This window comes from Argiope bruennichi, chromosome 7, assembly GCF_947563725.1.
Source record: "Argiope bruennichi chromosome 7, qqArgBrue1.1, whole genome shotgun sequence".
In the NCBI taxonomy this organism is placed as follows: domain Eukaryota; kingdom Metazoa; phylum Arthropoda; class Arachnida; order Araneae; family Araneidae; genus Argiope; species Argiope bruennichi.
Genome location: NC_079157.1, coordinates 75,537,570 through 75,549,874, shown reverse-complemented (window position 1 = coordinate 75,549,874; position 12,305 = coordinate 75,537,570). Strand labels below are relative to the sequence as shown.

General features: G+C 27.9%; 1 protein-coding gene across 1 annotated transcript in view; it reads right to left on the bottom strand.

The window, feature by feature from the left end:
* Nucleotides 1–12,305, bottom strand: part of LOC129974822 (uncharacterized) — a 199,783-nt gene that overhangs the window by 131,860 nt on the left and 55,618 nt on the right. The window contains exon 2 of the mRNA XM_056087584.1: nucleotides 2,986–3,082. The gene's annotated coding sequence lies outside the window, so the exon portion shown is untranslated. The remainder of the gene's footprint in view (nucleotides 1–2,985; nucleotides 3,083–12,305) is intronic.

The window sequence follows — 12,305 nt, the reverse complement described above, 5'->3', positions numbered from 1 at the left end:
AAACTTCTTAACAAACAAAATGGTAAAGTCCTTTAAGTTGAAATTTTCATTTCGTTTCTGTCCTGCCAGGAGGCCAATATTAGGGTTGATAACACCAAATCTCACACTCCTTGATTATGTCGTAACATTCATCACCTTTGCCAAATAAGCAGATCTGACATTTAATAGCATATCAGATGAAAATTTTGAACATATCGAATTGCTATCGAAGATAAATAAAGAAAATTTATGCGAGAAGAAACAGAGAGCTTAGAATTTAGCAATCAAATGTATGGTGAGTGCATAAAACATATTCTTGTTATTTTTCGAGACATTCAAATTTGAAGTTTTACAGCTGAAAATTCAATTACAGGGGACAAGTTTCTGCATATGTTGTAAGAAAAAGACTTGGGACTCAACGTTTATTAAATAAAAATGAGATTAAATTCCTATGCGTAGAATAAAAATGTGAACTTTTGTCTAACTAATTAGCACATTGTATCAAACTTGAGACTGAAATGAAACTCTATAAAAAGCTTTTAATTTTGCGTGATAATAAAAGTCAAAATATGAAAAAAAATGTTTTTCTTAATTTTTTTAGCTCAAAATAAATTTTAGAATGATCTACACTGGAGTTCTTAAACAACCTTAATCCATTATTAACCGATGATACATTAACCCTTTAAAGGGCCCTTTTTTTCAAGTCATATTATGTTAAAATATTTTTAGGCTTGAAATTAGAATAAGAAAAGGGATTCATTTAGCTTATTAGATAAATTTAATTTGATTCATTAATTCATTTGGTTAATTAATAATTGGGTAACAAATCAAGACACATCATTTTGTCTGAGATAAAGAACTGAAGCATCTAAGTTTCTGACTTACTAAAAAAATGTCTCAGAACTTATGCCAACCTACATAATTTCATACAAAGATTGATAAATTTGGATGACAAGCATACTTCCCACGGCCCTAGAAAGGGTTAAAGCACAATTATATATGCTGATATCTTCACAATGTGACTAGTATTTGAAAGAACACAAGGAACGTATTTCCAATAGAAAGCAGCAATGTTTCAATGTTATTTTTAGGAAACTAAAAATAACATTGAAATTTTTAATTATTAATTTACTTAATTTTAAAAGTTTTTTTCTTCCTGGGTTTATTTTGTGACAAAATTTAAGTAATGGTTCGAAAATAAATTTGAAAAATTGATGGTAAAATAATTCGATTAATGGAGGGTTAAACTCTAATAGCTCTTTAATGCTGTAGCAACAAATACTCTTCATTTAAAAAAACAGACCTAATTAATATCTAGATGGTGTGAACTTCTTTGTAAAAAAGAGAAAAATAATAGAAATAGAACTTATTGATTTAGAATTACTGAATAGTACAGATCCATTGCAAATCCTTACCTCTTTCGTTAACCTGCCTTGTTGTGGTATATATCGATTACATGATGCAATGTTGACTGCCGGACATGTGTTTTCAGCGTTCGTCTCTGCATATACAATTATCTGCGATTTCCGGCTAATTAATTCCCATGTGAAACAATATCATCTCATTACATCTCGAGTTCTGTCCTCTGGGTATGTATTAATGGCTGTATAAAGCAGATGTACAAATAGTTATCAATATCCCTAGAGCTTTTCGTACAAATAGTTATCAATATCCCAAGAGCTTTTCGTACAAATAGTTATCAATATCCTTAGAGCTTTTCGAATGAAGTAGATGCCTTACTTCAAAGAAAATTAATATTTAGTTCGTTTAACGCAATTGACATACAGCAGTAGTTAAATACATGGCGCTTTATACTCTATAGACGATTGCAATAAATATATCAAACATGTAGTCAAAATCTTATCAAATTTTACAAGCAAACTAACATTAATAACTTCTAAACATTCGAATGAAATTTAGCAAAAAAGTATCAAGAATCTAGCTATTTAAAAGTCTTTAAATTTAGTGGAACATTATTCATTGAGGCTTTGATTTCCGTTCGGCTTATTCGTGTCGTAACATGTAACTAACTCGAATCTTTTTTTTTTTTTTTGCCCCTGAATTCTTTAATTATCTGGCATAAATGTAAATAGTTTAAGAATCCTGATTGTTTCCTCCCCTCCATTGCTATGATAGAAGTTCTTCATATCGTGGTCTGAAGTACCATTCTCTTCCTTTTGGTGTGTATATGCCTTGAAAGAAAACACCATATCATTCATTCTTCTTTTTCTTTCTGGATGCACTCGAGGAACTCAATAACCTCGAATGATTTAAATATTTAAAAGGTCGCTTTACGTATTTGTGAAATTAAACGAAATAATGCATACTAGTTAAAACAATATAATTGGATTTCTGTGTGTTCGTATTAAAGGAAATGCATGCTACAAAATTAAAGTGGATTGTCCTTAAAAATGAATGTAGATGCATGTTTAAAATGTAGTGAAATATAACTGCAGAGAGTCCATGCATTGAAATTTTTTCAGAGTCTTTAAGTTCAATACGCAGAAACTTGATTGTACATAAAGAAATATATGCGGTACAATTAATTTGTACTAGGGTAATTACAACACAGCTACATCGGCCACAACCGAAGACATACGGAAATAGTTTAAATTATTTGAATGTCTTGACAGCATTAAGGGAAACTATAGTTATCCTAAGGACGATCACCGGTCACCCTGCAACTTCTCTTGAAGGAGGAACGTCCCGTCACCGGCAGGGGGTAACAACCTCGCATTGTTACTATACTTATCAAGTTGGAGGGAAGCAGTCACCAGTTTGGAGGCTGATGTGCCTCCGGTGCAAGTTGTACAAGGATAAGTGTTTATTATGAGATCAAGGACAAGAGTTTATTTTATTTTTTGAAAGACATATATGTCTTTCAAAAAATAAAATATAATCAACACACATAATTCAAGTATTAATGAGTATTCTGGTAATAAGCATTGTTATAATTTGTTAAAATAAAGAGTTGATGTAATTGTAAAAATAAAGCATATAACATACATTTTTCAATACATTCTCTGTGCTTCAATTTCCCAGAATTTCCAGCATGTCCTCACGGAATATGGAAATGCTTCATCGGAAAAATTTCAAACCATTCCTAAAAATGTATAAAAGTTTTAATTAATGCAAAAATAATAATGATTCACTAAATATTTTTTGAAATTATTGATATCCCGAGATTACTAAAAAATCGGAATAGATTAATAGATATCTTTGAAGAAATAGCAATGAGAAAATGCAAATATTGATTAAATTAGTTCATTTATATATCTAAAAATAATAAAGAAACATCTATGTTTTGATTTTGTTCAGGTTTTTATGCTTGATTTATAGCAGGAAAATTTGAAAAAATTATATTTGAAAGTTAGGAATATCCACTTCAGTAAATTTATTCTTTATATTTAGTTAAAATTTGAATTAAAAATTTTACCATTTTCCTGTGATAAATTCTGAAAATATTATTGCATATATTACAATTATTGCATATATATTGAATTCTTTAAACCTTTAATTGGTAAACGAGGAAAAGTTTTAATAAAACTTTTTTGGGTTGCATACACTAAAAAAATTAGAATAAGTATAATATATTTACGTGTTCTCTTTGATTAAATAATATACCAATTAATTCTTAAAAATCCATGTTAATTAATTCATTTTTATTATTATGTATATATATGTGTACGCATTCATATTTGGGCATATTTACAATAAATCTATGAGGCAACTGAAGTTGCAGATTTCCCATAAAAGACAATGAAAGCATTTTTGCTTCTAAGCAACAATACCAAATAAAAGGTTTTTTTTTTTATTTTCGCATAATTTACAACAATACATTTTATTGTTGCAATAAAATAAAATCCATTTTGATTACTTCACCAAATATTTAATCTCATTATTTTCTTCCAGTACTTAAATGTATAAGACAAATAATTTATTTATTTATTGAGCAACTTAATTTAAGTAAAAGAAAATGAAATTTTTGTATCTCGAATGACAATATGCAACTTGCTTCGAAATTGCTGCAGGAAATTAATATTTCGGTTAATTTCTAATTAATTGAAAACTTAAATCATTCTTGCGCTTTCAAAGTTGAAAGTATTTTTTTTTCATTTCTGAAAGAATGAATATGTAATGTTTAGTTGAAATTAGCGCAGTCATTTAATACGTTTACTGCCATAATTGAAGCCTGTGATTCGGAACCCTATATAATAAGGTGCTTACTTATTTGCTCACTTTTAATTGTAGTAGATAAGAAAATATCTAATTAGATAATATGTATGAATCACTGGCGATACACATGCTGGGCAATGTGTTAAAACAAATAGATATGAACTAAACATAGTCTTCCTCTACTTGCATCAATTCTACATTGACTGGGGATTGTGAGTGACATGGCAGTCATGTGTTAAGAGGAGACGTGTAACATACCTACCTAACTACAAAGAATTCCATTTATATTAAGTAATATAAAAGAATAAGCTTTTCGAATTTTTGGAAACATTATTTAAGGATATGCAATTTAAAGAATAATTACTTTCTGAAACTCGAACATGACGTAGCTTTATAACTTTATGACACATAGCATTCAAAATTTTTAATTTTAATTTAACAAGATAATAAACTTAGGTTGGATGCGACTTTAATTTCCATCGTACTTGATAGAATATGCATGATGTCAAAAATCGTGATGTCTACGCAAAATGCTCTACGGCCAGATAATGGTATCAAGAATTACCAATTTGGCACGTTATTACTTTTTGGGTAGTATATGTACTCGCTTAAAACCTTATTGTCAAAATTTTAATTCTATTTTTGAATGAAAATTTAACAATTTCTCTTATATTGTCGAAGGATACTCTTAAACCAAGTATTTAAAAAAAAATCTAAACATTAACTTTTCACTCATATCATGCTTACTTTTGCACAATTTTTTTTCTCTAATTTTTATAAATTTTTTCCAAAATATAATATATCAAGGTACATTTTACAAAAAAATACTTTTCATTGATTTACTGTGTGTATTTTTGTACAAGCGTATATGTACAGGCGTTATGTAGTGTGTACAAGCGTGTTGCGACGACATTTAATACATTTTTCTTTGTGTGTACACGACATCATTGCCATAATTAAGATGACACTTTTATAATAAATATAAAGATGGATGACCCTCTTTACCCTCAAAACCATCAACCCCTCCCCCTTTCAAAATTTTACCACATTACTAAATTTCGGGTCAAATGATCGAATCTTTTGTTTAATATTTAATGATTTAATAAGTAAATTCCAAGAGATCTAATATTCAGTATTGTTGTTTATTTTATTAACTAAAAATATTTTTAGTCAAATTTATGGAAAATTGGAAACAAATTTGTTATTTTAGAACTGGTGATAAAATAAGGATTTGACCCATTATTTGTAATTATATATAAAGTTTAACGAGAAAACGAAACAATTCTGATATAAGGAATTTTGGTAAAATGTAAAGATCCATTGGCCACTACAATATAGTTAAGCACTGAGGTACACGCAAAATGCACCCCCCTCCTTATTGTGAAAAGCACGCAATCAACACTCACGGAAATATACTATCCAACATAGGGATGGGGGCAGCTCAACACCAAACCATTACTATACATATCGGGAAAGTGAGAACATGTTTATTTATACAATAACTTTTCCTTCCGTTATCGGAAATGCAAACAGTTGGATAAGATATGAAATATACATATTATCAAAAGTAATTTTGTAGTTAAAGTAAACGTTTGATTAATTTTAAGAAAAAAAAATTGCATAATTCCAAAAAGTTGTAAAATTTGTGAATTTCTAAATTATTAACAATAACAAAAAATATAACATAAATGTAAAAGTATGTCAAACAGACATATTGTCGAAATCTTCTGTTATATCAAAATATCTTATGCCAAAAAATATATTAAATGAACATAAGATATTTTAATATAAGAAATTAAATAATTTGACATATGATATTTTGATACATTGGTAATGAAATGGAGTTTTTATTTTGAAGCTCATTAACAACTTTCTTAAAACAATTAACGTTTTTTTAATGAAACAAAATTCTAAGATAAAAATCTTTTTTTCAGAATTTTTTAACAGAGTTTCTATGATAATATATTTAAAAATTTAAACATCATATAAAATAAGCAGTTTTTATAAATATCAATAGCTATAAAAAGTACTTATAATTTGTAATGAATTGTTTACTTATGAAAAAACACAATAATTAATTAATTTGATGCCTTGAAAAATTAATTTAAAGTCTTTTTTATTTAATTCATTTGCTGCGTCAAATAACGCGATAAAATACTTAAAAACTTAAAACCAAGATAGAAAGATAATCTTAACTATTTCTTCTCTGTGTTAAAAACTTCTTTCTTTGAAATTAGGCTCATTGAAAAAAAAGTAATACTCCATCAAAAAATTTATCCTCCAAATTTAACTTAATACCCTTCGTTATAGTGCCAAGGATAATTAGGTATTTCACTTATTTTTTATCCTGTCTGCTAAGTTTTTTAAACATTTTTTTTTCTTCATTTCATTATTCGGACACTTTGAAGTTTTCATTATGCATTAATCTTCTTTAAATCATTTTCTTACATCCATTCTTTCTTTCTTTTTTTTTCTTTGTTCTGATAATTGCCCGACCCTCTCTCTGAGAAAAAATACTCTTTAGTTTTTTTTAAAGGGATAAATATATATTCTTTTCGAGCTTTTTTGTTTAATTTTCTCTTACCAACCGTGTCATTATGTAAAGAAAAAGAGGATTAAAAAGAAGCTTAAGTATATCGTACTTTATCATCACTTCATACTCATCTTCACCTTAGAATATTGAGCGTAATTAATAAAATCGTTTGTTTTTTTAAAAACGGCACTTTTCCCATTTCTTTACTACATATTCCCTTTCATTATTAAGTTCTGTTAGGACCACTGATTAGATAAAAGAGGATCATCTTGTAAATTAATTTCTTCTTGAGAGCTGTTAATAATTTTGAATTTCATTTTCAGTTTTCTTTCATTCTCTTTCGTTAGTCACATTGGGAGTTTTTATAATGAATATTATTGCAAAGTGGATTAATTTATTTTTTATTTTTTAGCATAGAGTATTATGTATATACATTCATTTAAAATTGTTGCGAATTTAATATTTTTTCCCTGCACAGTTAATCCTATACTAACGAAGAGAGATTTTTAAAGATTTTTAATGGACTAGGAAACGTGCTGGTCTAAACATATTGTTATCCTGTTAAAAAAGAAATAAATTTTAACCAATGAAAAATTTACTAAAAACACTCATAAATATTGAGAGGCATATTTAGAAATTAAAAAAATATTTATAATTTGTTGCTCACTGTGGATATTGTAACGTTAAAAGCAAACAATAAAAGTCCGGATTTCTATAATCCCGCTGGTGTGGTGTGGAGAGGGGGGTGCCAGCTCAGGTGTCGTCCTCGTCATCTGACCGCGGTTCAAAATGACGAGGTCCGTCCCAAAATAGCCCTAGTGTTGCTTCAAACGGGACGTTAATATAACCAAACCAAATCAAACCGGATTTCTATGAACTAAAAAACTTCAGGAACACTTATATCAAAATTAATCATTAAAAGCCGTATCGGAACAAATAATGACCTATTAACCCTTGTTGGGAAGGGAAGTATGCTTCCCACCAAATTTATCAATCTGTATATGAATTTGTGTAGGTTGGCATCAGTTCTGACAATTTTTTTTAGAAAGACAGAAACTTAGATGCTTCAGTTCTTTATCTTACACAAAATGGTGTGTCTTAATTTGTTACTTAATTATTAATTAACCAAATTAATTAATGAATCAAATTAAATGTATCTAAAAAACGAAATGAATCCCTTTTCTTATTCTAATTTCAAGCCTAAAAATATTTTAACATAATATGACTAGAAAAAAATGGCCCTTTAAAGGGTTAACAAAAAAAATTCGCTATCAAATACCAACTAAAAAATGCTGAAGAAATACTAGAAATAACTACATGCTGTCCCAGTGTGAGAATATGATAAATCGGTATACTAAAAATTGCAGACATCAGTTCATTAATTTTTCAAATAATTTAACTTAAAAATTAATATTTAAACATGAAGTTTACGATCATGCCATAACTGTATTTTATATATATGCATAGTTTTATTTGCATATATGTTATCGCTAAAGTACAGAAATCAGTTATGCAGCTAGCTAATCTGCATATTAACTAAGATGATACGTTACAGTGCGGAAAATTGTTTCATTTCTCGAATTACTTTGGTAACCTGCGAATTACCGAGATAATCTACACGTTCATTACTAGACACATGCTAATCTGCAGTACAATATGCCAAATTATCCATCGGTATGGACAAACCTTTTCACGCTTCCTCGCACATTTGACAACTGCTTTCATAGCCTTGCACATCACATCTTTGAATCATTCGATAATCTCGAGATTTTCCTTTCTTCTAGGAAACTTTTACTCACTTTACATCTTCAAGTATGAAATCATACTTCCGTTTTGTCATTAAAATACTGTTATATTTTGAATCTTATGTAAGGAGATTTGCGAAAAAAGCGTTCTTCATTTTTCTCACCATATCGGTGCTTGCATACGCGGTGCTAATTTTTCTGGTTTTAAAAAAACATCTTTGAATTATTCGATAATCTCGAGATTTTTCTTTCTTCTAGGAAACGTTTACTCGCTTTACATCTTCAAGTATGAAATCATACTTCCGTTTTGTCATTAAAATACTGTTATTTTGAATCTTATGTAAGGAGATTTGCGAAAAAAAGTGTTCTTCATTTTACTCACCAATGCGGTGCTTGCATACGCGGTGCTAATTTTTCTGGTTTTAAAAAAAATCGCAACGAAAATTGATGTTTTAACATACAGAAGCGAATTTGGAAAGAGAACTAGTTATTGGAACTTGAACTAGTCGCACTGGCAGTCGATGCAAATTATAAGAAATAAAATCAACCTTCTACGAATAGACGCTGATGAAACCAAACTAAATGTTGAGGGAGAGGGGGATGGAGTAGTGAAATGAAATGAAAGAAGTAAACTTTTGAATTTCAACGATACATTACCTACAAGTGTGATTCCGCACTTTAACTGAGCAAATCAGTTAATAACAGAGTATCATTCAGGGATTAATAAAAATGAGAGTATCAGATTTGTATTCAATCAGAGGCCTCCGGCAGTTGAAGTGAAATGACGATAAAGAGTAAAAATATTGTAGCACATTATTATTTTTAAATTACAAACCGTTTTGAGAGGTCATGTTGTATTATTGCTTCAATACCAGTGGCGTACGACAATTTGTATAAAATGGCGAAGAAAAAGGAAAAAGTATGGACAAAAAGTGTTACCTATAAGTAGCAGTTGATTGAAAGTGGCGACCGAAATTTCAATAATGCACAGCAGAGGAAGGGTGTAGGGATTAATTACTTCAATAATGCACAACTTGAGAAGGGTGGGATGGATTAATTACGAAAAAAAAACTTGGTTAATCTAAAGAGTTTTTTTATATCATCTTTTCTCGATATAATGACTTTGGTAATAAGAACAAATCAAACAAAAGCTTAAAAGTTCTTTATTGCTTTTTTATTTTCCATTAAAAAAAAAGAAAAAGTTTTTTATAATGTGGGTAAATATCCAGAAAAAAAATTAATTATGTCAGAGAATTAATATACAAGCAAATCATTAAAGTACTTGAATAAAAATTGAAAGGAAAAAAATGACAGGAAGGTTAAGAAAGTGAAAAATATAATTATCTTTTTTTGTGCAATATAGAAGAGTATTAAGTTAAATTGAGATATAAATTTTTTAAAGTTAAAAAAAAAAAAAAAAAAAAAAAAACTTTTTTTTCTGACCTTGATATTAAAGAAGACATTTTTTTTTACATTGATAAAAGCTTTTTTTTTAAATTTTAAATTCTAGTATTACCTCGCATGAGTCTTAAGTACTCTTTTCGTCATCATTAATTTAGGATAGAAAAAAACTGTCTTTCAAGTTGTTAAAGAAATTTATTGCTATTCATTTTTCTTCAGTTCCTCCCTTCTGGATTTGACTACACAAGCAAAATACTCAAGGAATTCATTTATAAATATTAGTGATTAAACTACCGCTTTAAGAAAAATATTTTCTTATTTACTTACATAAAATATGATTTAATTGATAAATCGAATTTAATCATTCCAGAATAAGTTTCAAAAGTTTTTAAATGAATTATTGATGTAAATATAGTTAAGACATTTTAAAAAAAGTTATTAAAAAGTAATTAATTCAAGCTTGACAAATGTTCTATTTTATTTTCAGCGCATGTATGCAAACCAGTAACTGCTGTTTGCTTCGAATTCACTGTTTACTTCCAATTAATAAAATTTTAACATCATGTTTCTTTAAAAAAAAATCTGAATTTGTACGCTGAATGGCAAGTAAAAGAAACAAATACTCTGAGCTGAATAAGGGGCATTAATGGTATAAATCATGTTAAAAAAAAATTTAATAGAATTATTCTCTCTTTAATAAAAAATTAAATTTGACTAAAAAGATTCTGCTTTTATTCTCTCTATCGTCAATATTTCATACTTTATGTAAATGAAAAATGAATGAGTTTTGAATGAAAATTTAAGAGTATTTTTTATTAATGCTTGAAGTTAGGAGAAACTTAAAACTTAACTAAACCATTAAAACCCTATTCATTATAAAAAATTATTCATTAGAAAAATTAAGGATTAAAAATTAACGTTTGCCTCGTTCCAATCAAGAGGTCCGATTTCGTCAACTTTTATTTGATTTTAAATTTTCCTTAAATTAATCATCAGTGATCGACTGTCCCCCATTATCAAAATTTTGATCGAAATTTCAAAGGCACTGATCATTGTACATTCTCTTGGAGAATAAAAAACACCTGGAAGATTACACTGGTCGCAACTATTGCACCGATTCCTCCAATTTTTATATCATGTAAAGACTCACGGCATTTAGATACATGATCATTGGTTTCCTGCCTTTTTCCACTCGCCAACTTCTATAGATATTGGAAAATAACACATTGGCGTTGATCCTGACTTCAACAACAAGAGAGCATTTAACCAATTAATTTCGTTATTCTGCGTGCTTAACAAACCAATCATATTGCTCGATATTTAGTGTAGAAATATAATTTAAAATTGCACCTTCAATTAGCGCGATAAGATCTTTTCCATTAAAATTTCTTCTCATAATTAGATTAATGCTATTAACATTTTTGGCGAATAATTATTCTTACTTTAATCGATTACTTTAAAATGACAACTATTATTTTCTCTTTATTGGAAATCATAATATACTTATATATAAAAAAATAATGATTGTAATTTAGTTCATAATGCCTCTTAAAAATGAGATAGTGAACAATAACCGTTCTACAGTATTGTTTATTTGGTTAGCCATCTTGATTTGGTATTGTTGACAACTTTGTCGAAGTAAAGTGGTACTCTAAACTAGAGTTGAAATAAAATACAAATTTTATTATGAATATTGTCAAGTAATATAATAAATAGTTTAAATCTTGGTTTGTTCTAACAATTTTTGGTGCTTTTGTAATCATATATCGCAAAGACGGTTTACGAAATTCTGTAATAAATTACTATGATACATTTCATTTAACCATGTAATTGAATACTTGATGATATGTTAATGTATTTAAATACTGATAGTTTAATCATTGAAAATGAAGCACATTCTTAATATTTTAGTAAAGCGATGGAAATATTTTTTAATTACAAATATTAAAAGTTAAAGTAAAAAATATAAATAAAAGTAAAAAATAAAAGTTAAAGCAAAATTCATGAGGACTGAAGATGCTAAAAGAAATGTGCTACATAAAATTAGCTTGTGATGACAAGTGTAATAAACTGTAATTCTGTAATGAATTATCAGCAATTTCTCTTAATATTAATACCTTTTTTTCATGTTTTTATAAAATACTTTTTTTAAGTTTTTGATTTATGGTTTCACCATTTTATTTTTAGCTTCAGATTTTGGAAGAAAAAGAGTTATTTTATATTTTTATATATGTAAAAACGTGGTTGATAAAAATATTCGTTTTTAAAAGTTAGCTTCAATTTTAAAATATTAATTTAAGTCAAAATTCCTTATTTAAATCAATCTATAGTTTATTACAAATATTTCTCAGATTTTCTCTCTAAATTTCGCAATTTTTCTGAAATCAAATTTTGAGAAAATAAATCAATTAAGCTTTGAAAATGATACGTTTTGAACGAAAGCACAAAAATAACAATATTTAAAAAATTAT